This window comes from Pseudorasbora parva, chromosome 3, assembly GCF_024679245.1.
Source record: "Pseudorasbora parva isolate DD20220531a chromosome 3, ASM2467924v1, whole genome shotgun sequence".
Taxonomy (NCBI): Eukaryota; Metazoa; Chordata; class Actinopteri; order Cypriniformes; family Gobionidae; genus Pseudorasbora; species Pseudorasbora parva.
This window is the reverse complement of record NC_090174.1, coordinates 32,192,143-32,218,623: the sequence shown is the minus strand read 5'-3', so window position 1 is coordinate 32,218,623 and position 26,481 is coordinate 32,192,143. Positions and strand designations below refer to the sequence as shown.

Sequence of the window (26,481 nt, the reverse complement as noted above, 5' to 3'; positions counted from 1 at the left end):
TTGTCTGTCTATCACTAAACCAAGCTCAATCTTTTAAGAACGAACATTGGCTGCTCTGTATTTTCTACTGCACAAGAGGCGTGATCAACGAGCATAATTCAAATGACTGTATGCAACTGGATAGTCCTTCAACCAATCAGACCACAAGGAGCGTGATCAACGGAGATAGATCCATCCTTCCCTATCCATCATTGTGTTAAACCCGCTGAAAACGCGCAGAAGGAGAAGTCCATCTGTGATTGGTTCCTGCAAATGTATAACAGAAGCAGGATGAATTAATGTACAGGATTCCAGCCTGAGCTGCAGGGCAAAATCAAATTGCCGGCAGGGTTTACCCAGTCTAAGAACTTTACAAAATAGAGACAACATCTGTGAGACTATCAGCAATATAATCAGTAGAAATCTATCAAGGTTTGGAAGCAAGGTTGGAAAGTGCTCACCTTCATTGACTTCCTCTAAAATAAGTCTTCAACTAACCTGAATTCCACCTTGTAATCAACACTTAATGCTCTTTGCACTAAATACAGTTGTTCTGCCATCTATCTATCTATCTATCTATCTATCTATCTATCTATCTATCTATCTATCTATCTATCTATCTATCTATCTATCTATCTATCTATCTATCTATCCATCCATCCATCCATCCATCCATCCATCCATCCATCTATCCATCCATCCATCCATCCACCCATCCATCCATCCATCCATCCATCCATCCATCCATCCATCCATCCATCCATATGTCTCACTGCTAGAGGTCACTTATTCAAAACAATATCAAAAATGCAACTTGATGATGCCGTAATGGAGTGCGATATCACGGGAGTTATGTTCAATTTTTTACAGCCATTTTTGCTTTATAGAGTTATTGGGGGCTGCAAAAGATAATGAATAATTGTGATCCATCACAAAATGTTAAAAACAAAGTGTTGGTTGCTAGACATTACCATATAATATTGTTATAATAATGTTATAATAATAACAAATTATTTAGAATAAAGTTACCTGGTTGCCTCAAAATTTTGAGTTCATTGAAATTAAAATTATTAGTTAAGGCGAGACACTACAGGTGAATAGGGAATTTTTTAAATTACAAGATATCACTATGAAACTTTTCCAGTTTGTTACTGGCATAAACTTAATACAATGAACATTTTTTGAGATTCAACAACCTTTATTAAAATATTATTAAAAGATTTTGTAAGCATATTGGGTAATTGTGTGTGTTTTATTTCTGATGACGCAGTGAAACATGCCAAATAGTGCTATTTTCATGATTTATCAATTTTTTTGTGGTTCAGATACAATAATATTTTGAGTTTCTATTTATTAAACAAATTTCCTTCATTGTATCAACTTAAATTTTTAATTTCAATAAACTCCAGGTTAACAGGCAACCAGGATACTTACTTTTTTAGGTTAAATCAACAAATATTTTTTTACAGTGTATGCTTTGATGCTACATCTACTACTACTCCATTTTTTTAGGGAGCACAGTGTTTCTCCATGGTTTTAAACAACAGCTGAGGGTATATGGATATAGGGATATGATGCCATTGACAGGTGATGCAATGACACGGACCATTTCGATGATTAAATTTGCAGATTTCTCTGGATTCAAACATTGTGGGAAACATTTGGGATAATGTATACATAAGTCAAAAATATATATAGCATTGTTCTAGTGGTTTTTGCTATGTGGTTTTTAATGCAAATATCTTATATATTGTACCTTTAAGCATTTATTTCCTACTTCTGTCTGAACATACAGCACAGTCAGTACAGTACAGGTACAGTGCTTATAAAGAGTAATTGTGCTTGATAGCCACAAATGGTAATAAAATGAAAGGCACTATGAAAAAGGACATCTAGCTTTTTCAAATGCTGTTCATGTATAACATGCATCAACCCCTGAACACTTCCACAGAAGACCTCATTACATACCCCACCTTTCTTCAAAATCTTCCAAAAAAACACACAAATCAACAAACACATGAATGAACAGTTTTGTCTCTATTTAACGTATGCCCGTTTTCCACCTTCTCATCTTTCTCCATCCTCCCCCACACCTCATGCCTACACACTCACTGCTGAAACAAACACAGAGTGAAATATTTGAAAGTGGCCAACATTTGCAACTCCACCAACACTGACACTACCCACCGCGTGGTCAAGTCATCCAACCCCACTGATGACGGTCATAGATGAGAACATATTCTAATTCTTCTGGAGATTTGGAAACTGTGAATTACCCTGAAATTTCCTTGTGTTCTACCTGAAATGTTTTAACTACAAAGTCATCTGGAGAGCTCACTCTGTTCACATGCTCACCACCTGAACAACATCCATCCATCCATCCATCCATCCATCCATCCATCCATCCATCCATCCATCCATCCATCTTCAAAATAAATAAAAAAATGTGACAGTTATGTTAATGGCTTTGAGATCCCTCTTTTACATTATATATTACAGCTTTCTTACACCTATGAACTCTTGAACCATAAACTTATACAGGGACTGTCATACATAATCATATCAGGTATTGATTTGTACGCATGTTCGTGTAACACACATGAGAGCTGTGGAGGGAGTTAGACAGGTTTGTTTTGCTGTCTAATAGAGACACTTGGAAATGGAAATCAATAAAGGCTCCCCTAGGCTATAACTATGGTAAGACAGACAGATATGAAGAGAATTGTGGAAGTGTGTATAGGCTATAGTTTTTTTTTTTGTTTTTTTACAACATGCTCCCCTCAAAGTTTTTTCTCCCAACTCCAACAACAGGGTAGCCTGACAAGCCATCAATGGGAGGAACTCACCATTGACAGGGCTCAATCCGAGGGGCGGGATAAAAGGTTATCTTTCAAACTCCCTCTGCACGCAATTGGATAGCGCTACAACCAATCAGAGAAACGTGAAGCGGAGCTAGTTGATAATGAAACTTTCACCGTATCTGATCGGCAAAACTCAGAACACATCTTCCCTTCTTAAGAATGATTTCAGTGCCATTCTTTGTTCTTTTCTCAAAGATAAGCTTAACTATAAGTCTTCCAGAGTCATGGCCAAAGCCAATTCGAAAAACCGCTGTTCGCCAGCTTCTTTGTTTACTAGAGGCACGCGGAACCTTCGCAACTCTGCCATCATTATGTTAAGCCCGCCCGCCCACCAGCCAGTTTGGTTTTTCCAGCTCGCAAGTCTATGGAGAGTTGCTAGACAACACAGGCTGCAAATTACATTTGCTTCCGCTAGGGTGCGTCTAGATTTCTAGACTAACAACAGGGCTGATGCCACAATAATTAGTGTACAATAATCTCTACAACATGAATATATAACTATAACACAGAGCCTGAGAAAACACAAATACAAACAGACCATTACAAACACGGACACAATTTCAAACTGCACAGAAAGTGACAGACTAATACTGTAACTGATACAACATACTGATCACAAGGGTGGGCCTCAGAAGAAATTCAGGATGTAACGATATATTGTTAATTGATACATTGCGATATAAAAATGCAACGATATGTAATGCGACGATACAGGCGTTCAAATGATTGCAAACAACATGAGAATAAATGCAAAATTAAACGTTTTGGATGAGCTAAACATTTACACTTTGGGAATAGTCATTTAAACACTTTTTCTTGATTAGAACTGATTGATTGCATGGATCATCTGAAGCGCATGTGCCGGCGGAATGACACTAATCAAAGTCAAAGTACAAACATCATTTAAAGCAGCACTCCTTATATTGAAAGCACAAACATTCATTCAAATCACCAGATCACATTTGGTTTTAGTAGTATGATTATCCAAAGCATTTTAGATGGTTTATTCATTATGTTCAGTGCATTAATGGAGAGGTGGGACATTGCGAGCACTGTGAGAGAATGCTGCCTGCATTCAAAAGCGCGAGTAATGCATGAGGGGAAAGTTTATAGAGTTTCAGTGACATTACTATACATTAAACAACTAAATAATGTTAAATATAATGCATAATGATGCAGTTGGGGAATATTTGTGGGTCCTGATAATAATACAATAATAAAAATAGTATTGTTTTAAAGGGATGATGAATTGAAAAAATAAACATTCCCTTGAGCTTTTGATACATAAAAGGTCATGGTATTATAAGATTATCCTGTAAGTTTCAAATCTGAAAACGTCCTTGTTAGTCAAAGAAAAGCTTTTATAGACACCAGGCCCAGAAAACGATTGTGTGCTTCATCCTGATGTAATCTAGTGGCAAAACACCGCCTCTACAGAATAATAAACACGTGTAATTCAGTAGCCCCGCCCACCGACTCATCGGATCACCCTAACCAGCAATAAACACATCCAAGAAGATAGCAAGATATTGTGGAAGAACAGTCGCTGCATAAGCTTCCTTTAGATCCTAATATTAGGAATGTGTGAAACTTCATTTATTTATTTTTAATGAAGTTCCAGCTCACGTGGGGAAGACTGTTTGTGTGTTTGCTTCAATTCACTGCGGAATCGTTTGTAAAGTCTCAAGGTGCTGGAATTGCAGACGATGTTGTGCCTTCTAATTTGGATCAGACAGGAATGGTGCAACAAACTTATGTGAGTAAAATGTCATAGTAGTTACGGGGCTGTGTGTTTTCCAGACGGGCAAACAAAACGTACGCCCGTCGGCAGAAATAATATTTCTTGATCTGGGGGCACGCACGTGTGTGTGTGTTCACGCTTATATCCACATATTATGCAGGCCATGTAATACAGAAATAATATTCCAATCAACCGCGGGTGGATGAGAAATAAATCATTGTGTTTGTTAGATAAAGACATTTATGAGCCCTGTGAGAGAATCATCCAGGTTTCCCCTTTAAATCAATCCCTCCCTCATGTGAACTGAACTAAAAGGAGATCTGGAGCTCACTTCCAAGTGAGCTCCAGACTTGGCGTTTACTTCCAAGTCTCCAGTGCGCCACGCCTATCAAAACCCAGCGTTTAGGAGAGAGCCTCAAAACTAGTGTAGAAAATAGCCTACTATCATAACTAATATTACTTATTAGTTATGATGTTTTTGAATGTAAAAAAAAACACACAAATGTCATTAGTTGTACTCAGACAACAGTTTAAAAAGAGAAAAAAAAGCCAGCTCATGACACCTTTAATAATACATTTTAAAAAATAAAATAAAAATAAAATAAAAAATATATCGATACAGACATACAAACAGTATCTCGATTTAGATTGAAATGTGAAGTGTCTAAGAACAAAGAACTTTGAGCATCACTAAAAGACACATTTACTGATTTATTAAAGCATATTTTATTTATAACATAATTAGTGAGACGTAATAGAGGCCAATCACATCTACATGTATTAGAATTGTTTTATTTATTTAAATATAAATTTAGAATATACATCAAGCATCAAAAGACCATCTAATGAAAATGCTTCCATGATTTTTTTTAAAAACATTTTTATTTAGTCAGCATGAAATAAAAATTCACCCTACAGTATCTATTTTTATTTTTAAATAGAAAAACCTTGTCAAAGTGCCTTTTTACCCTGTCAAAGTGCCTTAACTTGATATTCAGTTGAAATATTACTTTGGTCACATATGTTGGCTTCTCCCATCAGCATAACAATTTAAGTGATAAGTTCAATTGAAAAATAATATTTTCTGTTTGAAATGACAGCAGCACTCAAGCTGCATGAACACCACAAGTTTGTGTAAAAGCTGTTCTGTCATGATCAATGTTACAAATGTACAGGTCATTACAGGTTATGGTGTCCTTTACTATATTACTTCAAAAAATAAGTGCAAGTGTGTTCATGTTGTAGCAAAACTTTTCCTGCTATTGATGTGGGATACGGGTAAGGTTAAGGGATGAGTTTGGTTTTAGGTTTGGGTAAAAAGGTAAGGGAGGGGTTAACAGTGTAATTATAGATGTATTTACATAAATTAATTACAGCTGTAATTACATGCAGGTATTATTTTAAATATAAGTACAATGTAAAAACATGTATATAGATACACAAGTGCATTATATCAAATGATTAATTTATGTATGTTAATACAAAGTAGTTAAAAACACCTATAATAAAGTGGGACCAATTAACCTAATTTAGTTAAATGAATGAGATATTTATTCTTCATTTTAGATGTACTGTATATAAATGATATACACAGACATACTCAAGCACATAACATTCCTTCAAGCAGTTCATTACAGGTGCAACATCCAAGACACACACACGTTTATATAGATGTGTGGGTCATAAGGTCAGTGATACAGATTATTTAAGCTGAGCAGATGGCATTTGCACACATCATACACACGCAGGGCAATACATCCACTGCTTGAATAAACAACCACATGACAACACGCAAAGTATATTACAAAAAACACAGACAAATGTTATTTGTGTGTAAATTTGATCTTGTATTTGCATTTTGCAGATCTTCCCAAAATCTATGCATGCGTGCGTGCATGTGTGTGTGTGTGTGCGTGTGTGAATTAAAGTCACATAACCCGTCCCTCACTTATTATCCTGTCCCTTTACACTGCACCTGGCTGTTGTCATGGTGACCGGCCAGCTGTCGCTTTGGCGCCTGCTCTCCTGTCACTTCAGAAGCTCAGAGCGATCTCGTGCCGAACGACAGAGATGAATTAGACATATAGAGAGAGAAACCGGGAGAGAAGATAGAAAAGCTGAAGGAAATGAGGAAGGAAGGAGGAGACCACATTTAAGAGGTTGGGGAAGGTTAAAGAGTCTGGCAGGAGGTGCTTCAGAAAGACGTAAGGAATCTTTCGAGGAAGCGAGAGAGAGAAAACAGATACGAGCAGATAAATAGATCAGAGCAGGCAGACAGGAGGACAAGTGGGGAAAGATGAATGGAGGGGAATATGGAGACAATGAACGCAGGAACAAGAATGAAAAACAGGCGGAGTGAAAAGGAAGTGTGCTATAGGGATGGGGGAGGGATGTGAAACCATGTCTCTCACACCAGTCACTGTGTGCGGTCTCCTAGCAACACTGTCTACTGCCGTCCACATCCCTCTCTGTCTGTCTCCATCTCTCGTCTTCTAGTTCAATGCTCACACTGTAGGATTCCAGTCTGTGTGAGCGCGCGCGTGCATGCTCGCTTCGCTTTACTTTATCAAATGCACAATCTGTTAGGGCTTTAGCTTTGCTATTAAAACACACTCAGCAACTCAACCACTGAACTGTCACGAGATGGAGTCAAAAGCAGGGGGAATGATAGATGCAAGCAACGACACACATGCTGGGAGTGTCACCCACAGGGAAATCAGGTGGTACATACACCGCAGCACCTGTGTGCATGTGTTAGCAGTGTGTGTTCTATAAGACTACCGATACCTATTCAGGTACTATAATCGAGACAAACAGCGCTCAATACTGCAACAGCACAATCTAACTTAAACAGACAGTTCACCCTTCCCCCCCCCCCCCCCAAAAAAAACACTTTTTTCTCATGATCCAACATTTTTTCCAACATGATCTAAATTTTTTCTCACACACTTATCCAAACCTCTCTGACTTTCTTCTGTGGATCACAAAAGAAGATATTGTGAGAAATGTTTGAGAAACCAAAACTGTTTGGTCACCACTCACCAGGTCTCTTCAAACAATCTTCTTTTCTGTTCAGGTTTGGAAAAGGCCGAAAAGGGCTAAATCAAAATAATGTGCAAAGGTGCAGTCACATTTACCATTGCTCTGCAAAATTTTAACGAAAAAACCCATTCATTCCAATAGATATCCATGTGATTAGGAGTTTTAAGCAAAGTTCCCTGAACAGCTTTCCCTCATTTTCAAGTTGGTTACATGAATTCTCCTCACCGATCAACAGAAAATTGCTTGGTTTTAAAGTGACTTTAGACAGTTTTATATTATTAAAGGGATAGTTCACCCAAAAATGAAAATTCTGTCAGCATTTACTCACCCTCATGTCGTTCCAAACCTCCAAGACTTTCATTCATCTTCGGAACACAAATTAAGATCTTTTGAAATCTGAGATATTTCTATCCCTTCATGTAGGACTGACTGCATATCAAAATTATCGAAATATCGCAAAATATCGATATGCATATCGCAACTGCACACAATAACCGAATGATTTTAATAGGCTACTTCAACATTGTGAAAAAGTGTATGTTTTAGGTCGACACACAAAGCAGAGAATCGAATGGGCACATGACCGTTTCTTATGTTACTTGCTTGATGTTATAAAGAGTTATTAAATGCAATAACTTGCGAAACTCCTTTAAGTCTCAAGCCGTCTGCTGTCTAACACACACCAAAACGTGAGCACAAAGAAAGCCTCTCTGAAAACGTGTGATCCCTTCAGTTCTTTTTATGCCTTGTTACACACTCTAACTGTCAAATACACACACCTTTATGTCAAAATGGCTGTCTTGACAAGCATTCATATTAACACAGTCGGTTATGGTTTAAGTGACCGATATCAGTCGGGGAAAGAAAACGAATGCGTGTCAATAGGATCCGTGCATTAGCTCTTAAAGTGACAGTGGCTAATACAGTAAACCTGCCGCTGTCTGTCAAACAACAGAAGAACAAGAGAAAATCACTCAGTGCTCTTGGCTGAATAACCTTTGTAGCTTTATAATGTATCAGTGTCTATTTAATTCATGTGAAGAATACTGTTTTTAGTTCTTATTTTAAATGTAAAAAAAAATACGGTTCTGGTGTTTTTGTTAACCTGGATGTTCTTGATGTTAGTTTTAAGCTGATATAACTATATATTACCAAGTCAAAGAGATTTTGGTATTTAAATATTGGTAAACAATTTTTTGTTTGTTTACATTGACGTTAAAATTATAGTCAGATTTGTGACATTTATTTTTGCTAAAACATTGCAGGTCACTTTCAGAATTTGTAGCGATGCTCTCTTTTCCCAGAAAGAATGTGAAACACATAAATGGTAACATCCTCGGTTTTTTATTTAATTTTAATATAATTTTAAATACACTTAAAGCAATATCGTATCGCAAATCGAATATCGCATTATTTAACAAGGTATTGCATATTGCATTTTTCTTTAATATCAAACAGCCCTACCCCCATAGATATTTGCAGCTCCAACTGACACTTGGGTGCTTAAAAAGTTCATAAAGAGATAGTAAAACTAATCCATATAAATTGTGAGGTTTAGTTAGACAGATAAAAGTCTCATCAAAAAAATAATTTGTGTTCTGAAGATGAGCAAATGTCTTATGGTTTTAGAATGACTAGTAATGAAAAACATTTGCCTCCAAAATTTGTTGACATTTCGTTAGTCACCACACCACACCACCTAAAAATGCTAAAAATCGTGCAAATGCCTAAAAAAATAAAATTATCTCAAAATCCATTATTGCAGGTCATTGCAAGTCACAGCCAATCAGGGAATTGCTGATGTCTTTACTAGTAGCTCTTCTACTCCATTTTCCATTTTCCTCGCTTTATTATCTTAACTATCACCACCTAGTGATAAAGTATACAGACTGTATTCCACAGTTCAAATAGGGTGTAATTCATCCTGTTTGTATCCCCCAGTAATTTAATTATGAAACTTATACAGAGCACAAAAAACCCTGTTAAATTTATGCTAAATAAACTGGCAGCTGTGTTTGCCACACATTCACTGTAAAAGAATACTGTGACAATGTTTTCCATTTTACAGGATGCCTGTAAATAATTGAACCATATGTTCATTAAATTATATAATGTTAATATACCTACTCTAGAAATGTAAAGATCACCACAATAATACAAAATGTGTCACAAAAGAAAGCCACATGATGAATCAGTTCATCATATCCAGCCTATATAAAATAAATAAAGACAAACCACCATCAGGGTAACAGACGACACTACAACAATACACACTAAATAAAATAAAATGTAACAAACTAATGTACATTAATGATAAAATAAGAAACAATAATAATTATTTATTAAACAATAATAATATGCCATCTGAAACAGGGACTGAATCTTCTTTTACTGTTTTTTTTTTTTTTTTACCTTACATAGTAACATTTTACAGTATTTATCAGTAAAACTATGATGTAAACCATTTTTTTAATTCACTGTTTATGGTAATGTTTTTACTATAGCATGTTACTGTATTTTTCTGTAAAAATCATAAACTTTTGTTTTAGTGTACAGCAGTTTTAAATGTCATGGAAGGGGCAGGAATAGGTTTGGGGGAAAGTTTTTTAACTGATTACCATATAAAAGGTTTGATTGTATAATCAATAATTTATTGCATTTTACCCTCTGGCTATTATTTCATACTTTGTAAGAACTGAAATCAATATAATTAAGCCTTCCAAACATTTCATACAAGAAATATAGAATAAATGTATTTATTAAATGATGTTTTTTTCTACAAGCAAAACATGTAGGAGCATTGCTTACTGCAAACAGACCCTTCTCAGTCATTGGCTTGGTGCTGTGTCCTTCTGTGCATGTGCATGCTCTGTTTGTTCATGGTGACACACTAACCTGCTTTGATCATGTCCTTACATATAATGCTCACATGATATGCTAATAAATCATATCTACCCTCTATTTCTCTACTTTTCCCTCATACACCAACATTTTGATTTTGTTTATAAGGGGTATTGTGGGATACACCCAGAATTCTGTAGCTCATGGTTTTCCTAACTTTTTGTGTCAGTTTAAACCCTAAGATGTACTACATAAAATAATCTAAATTTAGTACCACCTAAAGGATATTTGATAAGTATAATCATTTTATTTTACACATTACAATACTAATATTTATGTCATAATTTCTTCATTTTCAAATGGTGAAACCTCATAGCTTTTAATATTTCAAATGCTCAAGTTTTAATGTTGGTAGAATAATGGTGAAAAGCTGTAAACATCTGTCCAATGTGCGAATACATTGCATTCCCAAATGTACACTATATACTGCCAAAAGTATTCGGACACTCCGCCAAATCATTGAATCCAGGTGTTCCAATCACGTCCATGGCCAAAGGCGTATAAGATCAAGTACCCAGGCATGCAGACTGTTTTTACAAACATTTGTGAAAGAATGGGTTGCTCTCGGGAACTCAGTGAATTCAAGCATGGTACTGTGATGGGTTGCCACCTGTGCAACCATTCGTGAAATTTCCTCACTACTAAATATTCCATGATCAACTGTTTGTGGTATTATAACAAAGTGGAAGCAATTGGGCACAACAGCAACTCAGCCACAAAGTGGTAGGTCACGTAAAATCAGAGCGGGGTCAGCGCATGCTGAGGCTCCCAGTGTGCATGAGTAGCCAACTTTCTGCAGAGTTATAGCTACAGACCTCCAACGTTTGTGTGGCCTTCAGATAAGCTCAAGAACAGTGTTGTAGAGCTTCATGGAATAGGTTTCCATGGCCAAGCAGATGCATTGAAGCATTACATCACCAAGTGCAATATAAAGCGTCCGATGCAGTAGTGTAAAGCATGCTACTCTATCTGGCAATCTAATGGACGAGTTTGGGTTTGACGGTTACCAGGAGAACGGTACTTGTCTGACTGCATTGTGCCAAGTGTAAAGTTTGGTGGAGGGGGATTATGGTGTGGGTTGTTTTTCAGGGTTTGTGCTTGGTCCCTTAGTTCCAGTGAAAAGAACTCTTAATGCTTCAACAAACCAAGACATTTTGGACAATTTTATGCTCGCAACTTTGTGGGAATAGTTAGGGGATCACCTCTTCCTGTTCCAACATGACCTTAACCCAATATAACACCTTTGGGATGAATTAGAGCGGAAACTATGAGCGAGGACTTTTCGTCCAACATCAGTACCTAACCTCACAAATGTGCTTTTTAAAAGAATGGTAAGCATTTTGCTTTCACACTGGCAGCGTTTGCCACGCTCTCTGAAACGCGGCTTGTGTACTGCAAATACAGGCGAGAATCACCCATACTGTCACCTTTTCCGGTGTTCTCCTCCGACCACTGTCTGTCTGTCTGTCTCATGCTTTGATTTATGATGGGCAGCATCTGCTGTGAATACGACCGTGTTCCTCTCTGTCTCAAACATACATGCATATAACATGCTGTATATAAGTATTTCACATGATACAAATAACATTAAAGTTAAGATATGCCGCTAGTTTTAATGATTTAAACATGAAGTTTGGGCTAAAATGTCTGGCAGTTGTGTGTTTTATTTTTGTCCATAGCGCTGAATGTCATATGGTAATTGTGAAACATTGAACACTTCACTACATAATTTCATTGTGAAATTTGTTATTTTTCTTGTTTCAATTTTGATCAAGAACAGTGCACTATGGCTTTAATTCATATAATGAATAATGGAGCTCTTTGGAATGTAATACAAATGCATCAGTCGTTGCCTTGGAAATGCAAAGGTTTAATGGTGATATGAGATTGTAATTAGCGGCTGTGTTATGTAGGACTATTAATTTGTGTTAACGTCACTCAAATAGCTTGATTAGTCAGCTACAGAGAAACAGGTAGCCAGGCAACAGACAAGTGACCAATTCTTAGTTGCAACGTCACTAAATAAATTCTACCAGCACAGTTAGCCAACAGTGCTGAGATTTCAGGCCAAGAACGGTTTATAATCGTGCAATGCCAAGCTCAAATGAAAATACAACCGGAACCGTTCCTTACCATTTTTAGAACCGCTCACATTCCGATGGTAGAAAAGCGACTAAAGTGATCATTCGCATAGGGTTAATGGGCACTTGTGAAGCATAAGTAACAAATGGTAGGGAAGTCAGCAAGAGAATGGCATACAATTTTTTACTTAAATGCATCCTTGATTTGTGGATTTTTAGATTTTGAATAAGTCATACATTTATTTGTATTAAGCAATTGTACTCATGGAAATGCTGGCAGCACTTCACAATGAAAGTGACTTCAGTTTTTACTATACTTGTAGGGACATTTTATCCACACAATTTAGGCACAACTTGACCCACACTCAAATACACATAACTTCACCACAGACCAACAACATACTCCGATGAATATTTAATGAAGTCTGTACTAAAAATATCCTGCTCTATCCAAATTGCTATCTCACACATCAAACGTAAGGAACTATTCTGCATCTCCACGATGCTAAAACAAAATAATCATGACACACAAACTGCAGTCTGTTTGTCCAGCAGAGTAACGCTCCATAGAGATACTAGCTGTGTCTGATTTTATGACTAATTAAATTCAATTACTACAAATAAGAAGCGTGTAAAAACATCTCATGCTGAAAAAGGTGATTTGTAGAATTTAATGTTTTACTCTCAACGATGTTGTTTGTATCCCCAAAATTCAGTTTAATATTAAATATCATTGTATGTTTTTGGGAAAGCTGAAAAAAAGAAGCTGTGTCTGATTGTACCGTCTGGAAAACACCCATACACACAAGCAATCACACACTGAGCACTGCAGCAGACTGCCAATTAGTGAGGAACTGTGGAGGAGCAACCGCTTCCTTACACGCAGCACTCATCTGAACATGTGTCCAAGTGTGTTTTGTTGAAACAAAGTGCACAATCACCACGGATTACCAGTATTTGCCTTATTCTGCAAGCTGACTAAATATATTTCCTTGTCCCGTTTCTAAATCACTCCTCCCTTCCACTGCTGTTTCACTCTGTTCTGTTTTCTGCATCCAATTTTCACTCTCTCTCACTTTATTCACGGAAGCACTCACTGACCTCCTCTCCCCCTCCTCCTTGCTTCACTCCTTTCCTTGTTCTCTCTCTTTTTCTCCTAGTTTGCCCTTGGCTTCATGATGCTCACTGGAATCTGCAGTAATCAAGGTGACACGCTACATACACATGCTTGTCAATACATATGCAAACGCACATATGCAAACACGTGGAGCAAACACGCTTACACACGTGCTGCGAAAGCAGAATTGTGAAGATAATGGAAAAAGGAAACACAATCTTACACTGGAACATGTGTGTGTGTGTGTGTGTCTTTGCGTGCACCATACTAAAAATCCTTCTCAAAACATACATTAAACCCTTTTATTAAAAAGAATAAAGATTTGGATTTTAAAACCGATGTGTGTTTTGGGAAGTGTACATGCATTATATATACATGTACAAAAATAGTGTACACACAAACACAGGCAACAGTCACACATGATAAAGTGGGGCAGATGGTGGAGTAATGCACCCCTTCACATGCTCATCCCTAAGGAAGACTTTGTTTTGAGTATTGCTTTGTATATGGTGTAAGTGTGTGTGTGTGTATTCTTGCACATCATGTGCTGAGTATGTAAGCAAAGGCCTGCTCGTCTGTATGTGTATTCTTCATGTGTGTACAGAGGTAAGATGAGGACAAGGAGGTGGGTGTTGTAAAGACAGAAGCAACCATATTTTTTACTGCTATAAGCTCACAAAAATTAAACAATACGAGGTTGGAAAAATGCTGCCTGGTCTGATGAGGGTCTGCTGCCACATTAAGATGGTAGGGTCAGAATTTGGCGTAAACAACACGAAAGCGTCGATACATATTGCCTTGTATCAACAGTTAAGGCAATTGGGCACCAAAAGCTTGAATCCTCTTGAACTGGTCTCTTGAACATTTAATGAGTTCACGATACTCAAATGGCCTCCAGTCACCAGATCGCAGTCCAGTGGAGCATCTTTGGGATGCGGTGGAACGGGAGATTTGCATCATTTGCAGCCGTCAAACCAGCAGCGCCTGCATGTCATGCTGTCATGTCAATATGGACAAGAATCTCTGAGGAATGTTTCCAGCACCTTGTTGAATCTATGCCACAGAAGAATTAAGGCAAAAGGGGGTCCAACTCTTTACTTGCAAGGTGTATACACCGATCAGGCATAACATTATGACATAACACTATGACTAATTTTGTGTTGGCTCCCCTTGGCTCCCCAACAGTCCTGAGCCGTCGAAGCATGGACTCCACTAGACCCTTGAAGGTGTGCTGTGGAATCTGGCACCAAGATGTTAACAGCAGATCATTTAAATCCTGTAAGTTGCAAGGTGGGGCCTCCATGGATCGGATTTGTTTGTTCCGCACATCCCATAGATGCTCAATTGGATTGATATCTAGGAAATTTGGAGGCCAAGTCAACACCTTAAACTTGTTGTTGTGCCCCATTCCTGTTCATTGTGGCATTATTCTGCTGAAAGAGGCCACAGCCACCAGGGAATACAGTTTCCATGAAAGGGTGTACATGGTCTGCCACAATGCTTAGGTAGGTGGTACGTGTCAAGAAACCTCCACATGGATGGCAGGAGCCAAGGTTTTGCAGCAGAACATTGCCCAAAGCATCACACTACCTCCGCTGGCTTGCCTTCTTCCCTTATGCATCCTGGTGCCATGTGCTCCCAGGTAAGGATGCACACGCACCCCGCCATCCCCGTGATATAAAAAAGAAAGCATGATTCATCAGACCAGGCCACCTTCTTCCATTACTCAGTGGTCCAGTTCTGATGCTTATGTGCGGTGGACAGGGGTAAGCATGGGCACCCTGACTGGTCTGCAGCTATGCAGTCCCACACGCAATAAACTGCGATGCACCATGTAATTTGACACCTTTATATCAGAACCAGCATTAACTTATTGGGCATTTTGATCGGACCACATGAGGACACAACCTTCAATGAGGCCGCCCATGACCCTGATGCCGGTTCACTACTGTTACTTCTTTGGACCACTTTTGATAGATACCGACCACTGCAGACCGGGAACATCCCAGAAGAGCTGCAGTTTTGGAGATGCATTGACCAGTCATCTAGCCATCACAATTTGGCCTTTGTCAAACTAAAATTTTCCTACTTCTAACACATCAACTTTGAGGACTAAATGTTCACTTGCTGCTTTATATATCCTACCCACTAAAAGGTGCTGATGAAGAGATAACCAATGCTATTTACTTCACATAGTCATAATGTTATGCCTGATATATAAGTTGAGTGTGTCTACAAAGTGCAAATTACATATACATTTTTATGCAACAAATGTTTACAAAGAAACATTTAAATTTAGATAAAAATAAAATTTAGATTTATTAATCTTTTTTTGTTAAATTATAGATTGATACAATTATTGTGTTTATATATATATATATATATATATATATATATATATATATATATATATATATATATATATATATATATATATATATATATATATATACACTTTTGTTCTGGTAAATAGATTTAACCAGGCAAAAAAAAAACTAAAAAATGTAAATACCCTTTGGGGTTACATGCACCTCTGGATGGGAATCTCTCCCATAAATAAAGCAAAGTGTTAACCTGCTCTGCCCCAGTTGTGAAGGACTCCCCTGGTTCACAGCAACACAGTGCCTGCTTCTGACAGATGCCAGATCCAGCCACATGATACTCCTCCAGTAAAGCAAATCCCCCAAATATTTAGTGCAGAAAACACACTAATGCACACAGAACTATTCCAAAAACCACTACCCGTCTTCCTTGCTAAGAGCGTTGGACTCTCTGACCTGAAAGCGTTTCTGTGTTACACTGCAACAGATATGACATATTGTGCAACCAAGTGGAAGACAGAGTGAAATATTTGACTTGTTTTACGTAGCAGTAGCTATTTTGGACCTAGAACACACAACTTGTGTGCTGGTAATTCTTCTGTTGCTTTTAAATTCCTTCAGTAGAAACCAGGTCCACAAATCTAACTAAAACCATGAAAATTTAATGCCCTCCCCTCTTGTTTCCTCAGTCTGTATACAAGCTGTGCTCTATTGAATCTGAAACATTGATGTTGCTCGTGAGGGTCCCCAATGACGCTGGCCTCTCCTCCATGTTCTTTCTCTTCCATTCTGTTTTATTTTCTGCCTGGAGTCCTGAGCAAAAGATGTTCTGCACTCAGTAGATCCAGTGCTCCTCTCTTTAGCTACAATACCTCCAAAGACAGATTAAGGGCTGGTTTACACAGAAGGTGTTTTAGCAAGGTCTAGAGAAATATTACATTAAAAACTGAACTTCTTTTAACTTGAGTGCATTTTCAAATGCCATGCCATGCGTGAGATGTGGCAAGAGACGCGAGTCCGATGGTTAAAGACATGCATCTAATGCGTTTACATTGAAAAACAATGGAAAAGTAGCGCAGTATAATGGAAAAACGTGTTCTGTGTGAACAGCCCCTTATAGTAGTTGGAAGTGTATGTGCAGGTGTGTGTACATGAAAATCCACATAGTTGCTGTCGGGTAAAATCCTTAAAACAACCATTCTGTCTGAGAGCACTCCTTTACAGTGCTGCATTAAAGCATTATGCTTTACTAACCAAGTTATATTTTACATTAGTATGCTAAAGCACTTCACTAACAGAACATTACTGTGAAATACATGGATCGCTACTCTGCCAAGCATACAGTAAGCCTCAGTGCCTGAAGGGTTCATTCTAATGTACACCTAACCCAGCTTTCCCTTAATAAATCTGTCTTGCGTCACATTAGCGAACATTCATCTTTATTCATCATCACTACTTCTTCACCCACCCTTCCTACATCTCATTTGATTTAAGCTTAAAACTACAGACATCATACTGGTGCTCAGATGCAAACATGCCATAAAAACTCAATTCGATCCTTTCAGGAAATCTACAGCGTAAAGCCTGAGCCTGGATCATCCGGACAGAAAGACAGACAGGACTAAAGCCCAACCCGAAAAATGAGCTTTACAAGGGAACATCTGTCAAAGTCTAATCAGGGCCACACAAACATACAGTCTCCCCATCTGTCCAACATACTCACATGTATTCTGCTCGGTTCCTATTCTGATAAATCCTCAAGTCTCCTTAGATCATTTGATGTTCTCTCTACCTTGTTCACAATTGCATTTCCATTCTCTTATTTTCCAATTACACAGTCTTTAAAACTATCTGCTCATTATCTTATTATGCTTATTCACCCTTTCCGCTCTCCGCTAATGTCTCTCTCTCTCTATCCCACATGCCGTTGTCATATGCTGTTTCATCAAATTTCAAAAACAAATTAATGGGAGCTGAGAGACGTGGAGCTGGTGAGAGATGGAGATGGAGAGACAGTTATTCTCATACCATCCACTAGAAGTCACTCTTATTGTGCTGTGGATTTGACTGAAGTTGCTATAGATTTTAGTCCAGAGGGTCAGTGGTGGTACTGCAAAATATTATTACAATAAATATATTAAATTTTTCATTTGAATAGAATTCAATTATAATAAAATAAATTTAGATATATTGTATTAAGTTAATTTTCTAATAGTTTATTCAGCTAAGTGTTTCATTGTCCCTCCCACACTGAAATGTATTCTGATTCTGCAAAAAATATGACTAATAGCTATACAATCTGAACATAATAAAGCATGTTGATACACTATGGCACTATGTATAATTTTCACCGCTAGAGGTCACTTATTGAAAACAGGCGTAGCTTGATGACACCGCGAAAGAGCACGGATTAATACGAGTTGTCGTCTTCACCGCCACTGATGGAAAGGAATCTGATGGACTCATGCAGAAATCTTGTTTGTGGATGAGAGACACCTGTGATAAACACCGGTCTCGAATCCAGTGGAGCTTTTATTATGCGCTGCAGTCGGCCGCTTCTGCTCTTTTCGCCGCGTTTGTAAAGCAGCGCTGTTATACATGATTAAAAATCTATCATTTGAAAGTGTGTTGAACTATCATTTGAGTTTGTTGAAAGTTATGTTATAACTTAACTCTGCGTGTTCGCTTGGTGGCTGGTATGAGACACTTTGCTTTATTAAAGTGACACTTTGCATATTAAAGTGTCATTGGTGATTCCATGGTTTCTACGAAATTGAGGGTAACGCTGATATGACGCTATTAACAGGTGACACAATGGCACAGCCCATGTCCTGGTAAAATAAAATAAAAATTGGGGATATTTTAATCTAAAAATATTACAGATTGTGCCTTTATTACAATTCTACACATATCATAGGACAGTCTTATTAGACAACACTTAATTTTATACAGTGAGCGTATCTGTCCTTATTCCAATAAAGGGTGTGTTTGATCTGAAACAGGTTGAAGACACTAGGACACACACACACACTCACTCTCACACTCCCTCTATATATACACATATACACAGACTCCAATCTGAGAACACACCCATCCCTTAAATGTATCACTCCCAAAAGGAAAATACACATTGCTACAACTGCTTGATTAATTGAGGAGGATTGATCGAAGGTCTTGTCATATGCATCCTGCATATTTTCAAATAATGTTTATAGGCTATTGTAAAAATGTATCATAATATGATGATGGCTCATTAATTATTCTTGACTAACTGATCAAATTCGATTAGTATTGTTTTAGACAATACTAGTCTAAAACTAGTACTAGTAAAACCCTGTGTGAAGCTTCCACAGCCCCCAGCCAAGGTGGGGCTGGTCTCCTCATGTCTGCAGTGTACTCCAGTCTACACCTCCTCGCCCAACTGGCTTTCCTCGTGCTCACCCCGCATTTCTTGCTTTTAATCCGCGAATAATGTCTCCGGTGGTCATTATAATTTAGTGCTATTAACCAGTTATAGGATACATAAGACCGATCCGGAGACGTCCAGGTTCAAGCCACAGACATACACGCGCACACACGCAGCCACGCCTCCCATCTACTATCACATCACGACTGTAATAAAATTGGCTGCAGTTGTAGCTTGTCGCACGTGCCATTGGCATTCTGATGCCACCTTCACGCGCGATTCGTGCAGACGTTACGTGAGACGAATATTTCTGGAGACGCTGGCACAGGTCAGGTTAATCACCAAAGTCTACGAATGACTAAAATATGGGGGGAAAGGGTCAAATAAATCCAGACAAAAATATAGGGGAAAGGGGGGAAAAAATACAACCAGCATTATTTTAGATAATGACATACTTTATGGATCATAAATCACCAGTTAACGGCGTGTCCTACGTAGAGAACTCTAAAACTCGCGCGTGCACTCTACCTGAAGACGCTCCTCGAGACGCGTCACTTTTATACGCTCAAATGAACACAAACCCGCTGCCTTTACACATGTACTCGTTTACATTCTTTAAGGACTCTGTCGGGTTTTGTGGAGGAAATATCGACGTTGTAAGCAATTCATCATGCGATACATAAGCAATTTTTCTTTGTTTAAAAAGGACGTGAATGAGTAAACAAAATACACTATTGGTTTTATGGATTAGCTTTTATCTTAAGAAATACAACACATGACCTATAGGTAGTCAATGCGAAAAAAAAAACATTTAGCCTATATCGACAAACACGCTAATAGGCGGTTGGTCAATTCCTCTGTGGGAGATCATATTGCCTTTCCTAGATGTTTGTAATTATATTTCCACACACAAGTCAATAACAATTGAGGCCGAATTTCATAACAATTTATATGATTTAAACATATCCGTCTTCGGTGTATGTAGGCTACAAGAGAACGAATGGTACAAAATAGACTGACTTACATAAACGGCGTGAAGTCGAATTGCAGAGGACAAGTAGTAAAATCAGACAACAACAAATCCACGCCGGTCTGCTGACGATGACATTGCCCTCTTCATAGAGGAAAGACAGAGGTGACAGTAATTTCCAAACGTGTCATAAAAGATTAGATGGAAAAAATGTAGCCTAGATATATTCGGGGAAACCGAGCATCAGCGCGCTGACGGCTGGCTGCTTTTTGTAAACAATCCTCATCCCCATTCACCCTCCGCGCGGAGCACGATGAGAAAGCGCTTCGCTATCCATGGTGCAGTTCACTGCGACGTTAGGGAAGAAAAAAAACATCCGTTCAAAGCAGGCCCATAGAACCATTCACAAATGCAGTCTGTTGGTGCCATCACACTATAACACCGAGATGACTTCCCGGTAAAGAATGCAGAGTCCGCAGATAAACAGATATTTCGGCGGTGGCGGCGCACTTCGCGCTGATATTAATATTAATACTCTTGCTTTCGAGCTCGTCGGTCACCAGAGGAGAAGCAGATGCCGAGCGACTGACTCCGTTCTGATGCGCGCCTCGCTCTCCTAAAATGACGTTGTTTCATGCTGCTGTTTTGTGAAGGGAGACATTTTCTGCCCCCATACTAAATATAAATTCCACCGACTGTTGTTATGCCGTTGTTACGTTTACATTATTATGCCTGCCCTTGCCTCCACCTTTCTGACAGCTGATTCGACGAACGTATTTACAATTTTGTCCGCGTTCTCCGTGTGCAGACGTAAGCAGTCTGTCAGCGCGACAGCATTGTAGTCATTGCTGAATATTCCATATACTCTCAGATTGATCTCTTTTTACACTTGCGATTATCCTATATAAATTTAGCACCTTGCCATTTTATGGTAACTGCCTAGACTGTCAGATCGTGCCATGCAGGTAGCAGGGAAGTTAGTGAACATTCCCACAACTTCCACTAATGTTTTACAAAGGTTATGCAAATATTAAGATTTAATATGTTCTTTAAATAACATGTATATGATGTTGTGAGAAACGTTCTTAGAACAAGGTATTTTGGAAATGTTTTCACAAAACGTTCTCTTAACGTTCAACTTTCTGAGATTTTTCCCTTTGAACATCATGATCTTATATGCACTTGTTAATGTTATCATTTTTGGACTACTAGCCTACAAAAAAACGTTATTATAATGTTAAAAAAGGAGGATGTTGTAACATTGTAGCCAAACATTTTAAATAATGTTGTAATTGTCACATATCAGGTTTAGTGGGGTTAGCTTCTGTAACAAGAAAACTGGACATTGTAAAGTTTTAGAAACATTGCAAATCATACAAAATCATTTTAATAACAAATTTAGCTGGGCAATCACCTATTCACTTGAACAGTTATGGCACTCATCCACAATATCGCCTACCCGTCACAGACGATTTATTCTTGATGACAGGCCTATATTTTCTCCCCAAACCTAGGCATTCTCCTTTTTTTCTCTCACTCCATCCCCACACTTCCATCACTTTATTATTAGATGCACCTCTCCTTTGTGTGCTATCCATGCCTGGAGTGAAAAAACGTTGAGATTTGAGCGAGAGACAAGCGAGAAATGTGAGAAGTGAGACTAGGAAAACAAAAGATAAAAATAACAGTGAAGTACTCACACTTCAGGATGGAGAAGAGTCATCGTGTCATCACACATTTAATTAGCGTAGCTCATGCGCATACGGCATGAGACTGCATCACAAGAATAGTCGGAAAGCAAAAATTGAACCATTGATCAGTAATGAATCACACATTGCCTTTTCACAATAGATCAACTTGGTATACACTAAAAATAGCATGTGCTGCCTCACAACATCAGCTGAGTAATGGGTAAAGCTTTGTGAACACTATTGGTGTCCTAGATTATGAGAAACGCTCTGGATTATCTAACGTCTATGACTGAGTTCAAACATTAAGAATAGAAATTAGCTTGGCTAAGAGAGGCTAGTAAGTAAGAGCTTTCCGGGTAAACCTCACTCCTGCTCGGAGTGGTGTAAGTAGAAGCGGAGGGGTTACACGCTGTCCTGATCTCATGAGGCCCTGCAGCTCACTGACTGAACATATGGTGAGCTGTGAAATCACAGGTAAAAGATGGCAGGTGTAAATCATAAAAAAATATTATATAGTCAATAAATAATTAGTAATACCTGATGTGTATGCGATTAAATTAAAATTATAAGATGGATAAAGACAGACAAGACAACAGACTACACTAGTAAACAAATTCACTTGGTTGGAGGGGATATGTTTCATGAAATTGGGTCATACCTCAAATGGCTGCTGAACTTGAATTGTGTCCATTGGGAATTGATTTGGATCAATTGTTGTTTGCTATTGCTGTGATCTGGGAGTGAGGTTGTCCCTCCCTCGTGCCAGTGAACACGTCATCTGAGAAGAGAAGAGATGTTGCTGCAAGGGGGGGGGGGTTATATAGATTAAAGATTACGAGGTACTGCAATGTTCCATGAAAAAAAAAACAAGAATTATCAAGTAGGCTATGAGCTTGTGGTGATTTTTCCATTTTAATTTCATAAGTTAAAAGGCAAATCTAGAAAAAATAACTAATTAGTGAACAAGTGAACAACTTTTGAGTCCGATCTTTTTGCTGAATCACTGAAACTGGCATGCACAAGACTGAATCAGATGTTAAATGTTACCTTTACTAATGTTCAGATCTAAATGATGGACTATTTGATGTGTTCAAAGGAAAGCTAAAAATGATGTTGAATCCAATAATCTATACTCAAGGCTAAATATACTTTTCCTTTGATTGACACCAACCAGAAGGGTGAAGTCAAATCAAATAGCTAAACCATGCACAGTATTTAAAGGAATTTAGTACTTCTACATTTAACTCAGTTTTGTCCAATTTCAGACCAGTTTCCCATCTTCCTTTTTTTTCAAAAGTATTAGAAAAGGTTGTTTTTACACAATTACATTCCTTTTTAGAAAATAACTCTCTGTTTGAGAAATTTCAATCAGGATTCCGTTCGCGACACAGCACTGAGTCTGCACTTTTAAAAGTACATAACGATATTGCTTGATTTGTTGATGCCAAGTGCCCAGTTATTTTAGCGTTACTTGATCTCTTTGATACAGTAGACCATGCAATCCTCCTGTCTCGCCTGAAACACTATGTTGGCATTAAGGGTACTGTGCTTCAGTGGTTCTCCTCATATTTGACCAACAGAACCTTTTCTGTAGCGATTGGGAACTTGTCCTCCTCTTCCACTTCTCTCTCAAGCGGGGTGCCACATGGCTCCATTCTAGAGCCACTTTTATTTTCACTTTAAATATTTCCTCTTGGGCCCAGGCATAACATATCTTATCACTGGTATGCTGACGATTTGCAAATCTATTTGCCTTTGCTTCCAAAAAACACTGAAGCAGTTGGGTCACTAATTGATTGCATTGATGATATTAAATTATGGTCAGAGCAAAATTTGCTTCATTTGAATGCAGAAAAGACTGAATATATTCTATTTGGTGAGTCTGCAACTTCTGATCTTTGTATGCTGACTTCAAAGCTTGGACTGACAACTAGAAATCTTGGTGTAACTTTTGATAGTAGTCTGAAATTTGACAAACAGATTGATAGTGGTTAAAGCTAGTTTTTTTTAGCGACGTCTATTAGCTAAGATCAAATAATTTTTTTAATCGTTCTGACCTGGAGAAAGCTATTCATGGTTTTATTTGTTTAAGATTAGACTGTTGTAATGCGCTTTTATGCTGGTGTCTCACAGTCATCACTCAGGCGCCTTCAGTTGGTGCAGAATGTGGCAGCCCGTCTTTTAACCAATACGCGCAAACGTGAGCATATAACTCTAATTCTCTCATCGCTTCACTGGCTTACAGTTTGTTTTAGAATTGATTTTAAAATTCTATTATTTGTTTTTAAAGCTCTCAATGGCCTTGCTAGCCTAGAAATCTAGACGCACCCTAGCGGCAGCAAATTTAATCTGCCCGCGAGTGTCGTCTAGGAACTCTCAATAAACTTCTGAGCTGTATTCCCCTAACACTTGCCGGACCAATCACATCGTGTATAGAGTCGGTGGGCGGGGCCATAATGACGACGGCCGAGTTGCGTTTGCGTGCTTCTAGTAAACACAGAAACTGGCGAACGGCGGCGGTCTTTCGAATCAGCTTTGACCGTGATTCTGGAAGACTTGGAGTTAAGCTTTTCTCTGAGAAAAGAACAAAGAACGGCATGGTGTAGCGCTATCCTATCGCGTGCAGAGGGAGTTTGAAAGACAACCGTTTATCCCGCCCCTCAGATTGAGCCCTGTCTATGGTGAGTTTCCAGACCAAACATCTTGATGTGGGTCTGGCTTGTCAGGCTATGGCCTTGCGCCACAGTACATAACTGAGATGCTAGCTTTGCGTCAGCCAAATAGGACTCTTAGATCAGCAAACCAACTTTTGCTGGAAGTCCCAAGGACACGGTACAAACACTGCGGTGATCAGGCTTTTTCCGTAGCTGGGCCCACACTCTGGAACAAGCTCCCTGCTGATTTACGTACAATCACTGACTTGGGTCTCTTTAAGGCGAAAAAACGTATTTATTTAGAATGACTTTCAATGTTTAGCAGTTGCTGTGGCATTACGTGTATTCTATTGCTGTTGGTTTCTTTTTAAAATGTTTTGTTTTATTAGTTATAAACTAAATAAATAAATGCTGATTGATTGATTGATTGATTGATTGATTGATTGATTGATTGATTGAATGATTGATAGAATGATTGATTTAGAAAATAAGACACCACATTGGTAAATATGTGAACATTAACCTTAGTTGAGCACATTGCATTCTCATAATTGTCACATTAATATGATGGAGAAAAAAATAAATACCTGTAGATTTCATCTCACAACAGCTGCTTGGCTTGACCATACAAATCCAGAAGTATACACAACCTGCAAATCTTTGATTCATGGGCACATAGTCAGATGACAACTTTTGAACCAGCTGCAGTCATACTGATTGATGATCACCCTGCAACCACAAGAAGTTATGTCATGATTTAAGTGCTTTATGAATAGCTATTTCCAGCTATCTCGTAAAGCACACAACTACCACAGTAGTCTATGTGAGTTTATAAGGTAGCCACCAGAGAAACTGGGTTATAATTGTTTCACACCATGTGCATTGAATTTGGATTAGTGCAGGTTAACTCACAAGTTTATTTAAAGTTACATTGGGGAAATCTCATCCGTTGCAGTCGGTCTACTACAGCCAAGAAAAAGAATGGCCTGGTTTCACAGACAGGGCTTAGATTAAGCCAGTAGGGACTAGTTTAATTAAGACATTAAAAACCTTTTATAAATGTGCCTTATGAAAAAACATGTGCATCTTGAGACAATAGGATATGGATTTAGTCTAGACTTAAACCTTGTCTGTGAAACCAGGGTTATGAGTTATTATGATCCAAGTTATTTAACTAATACAAATTAAATGAATTCTTTAGTTCTTATTTAATTCTATAAACTATAATACTGATCTTCCAACATTGTCGCTATATGATACATTTAAAATAAGATGATAACATCACTGTTTTCCCCAGAACGACTGTACAGCCAAACCAAATTTGGTTGCAATATTGTCCGGTTTAACACTGTGAAGCTGATTAAACAATCGTCATTGTAAAAGCACTATAAAAAATAAAGCTGATTGATTGATTGATTAGTTCTCATATTTCACCCATGAATGGAACAGGACACTGGACAAAAGCCTTCTCATTTTACAAGTACACCGTACATGCCAATCATATTGATAGCCTATGCAATATAGAACATTTCATGCTGAAGAGAGATTCATATTTTTTTTTAAAGTAAGGTAGCTATTTGATCTAAGGTCATTCTTTAACAAGAAAAACAGGTTGGACCCGTTACAAAAGAGAGATTACAACATTTCCCGTGAGCTCTTCATGAAGCAACAAGTTGCAAGGACTAAGCAAAAATGTTTTCAAATACAGCGACTGAGC

The 26,481-nt window shown here is 38.1% G+C and overlaps 1 protein-coding gene across 1 annotated transcript in view; it reads right to left on the bottom strand.

Annotated features, from left to right (window-relative positions):
- LOC137070908 (neuronal tyrosine-phosphorylated phosphoinositide-3-kinase adapter 1) overlaps positions 1–21,238 on the bottom strand; it is a 48,030-nt gene extending 26,792 nt beyond the window's left edge. The window contains exon 1 of the mRNA XM_067438448.1: positions 20,474–21,238. The gene's annotated coding sequence lies outside the window, so the exon portion shown is untranslated. The remainder of the gene's footprint in view (positions 1–20,473) is intronic.
- Between the last annotated feature and the right edge of the window lie 5,243 nt (positions 21,239–26,481).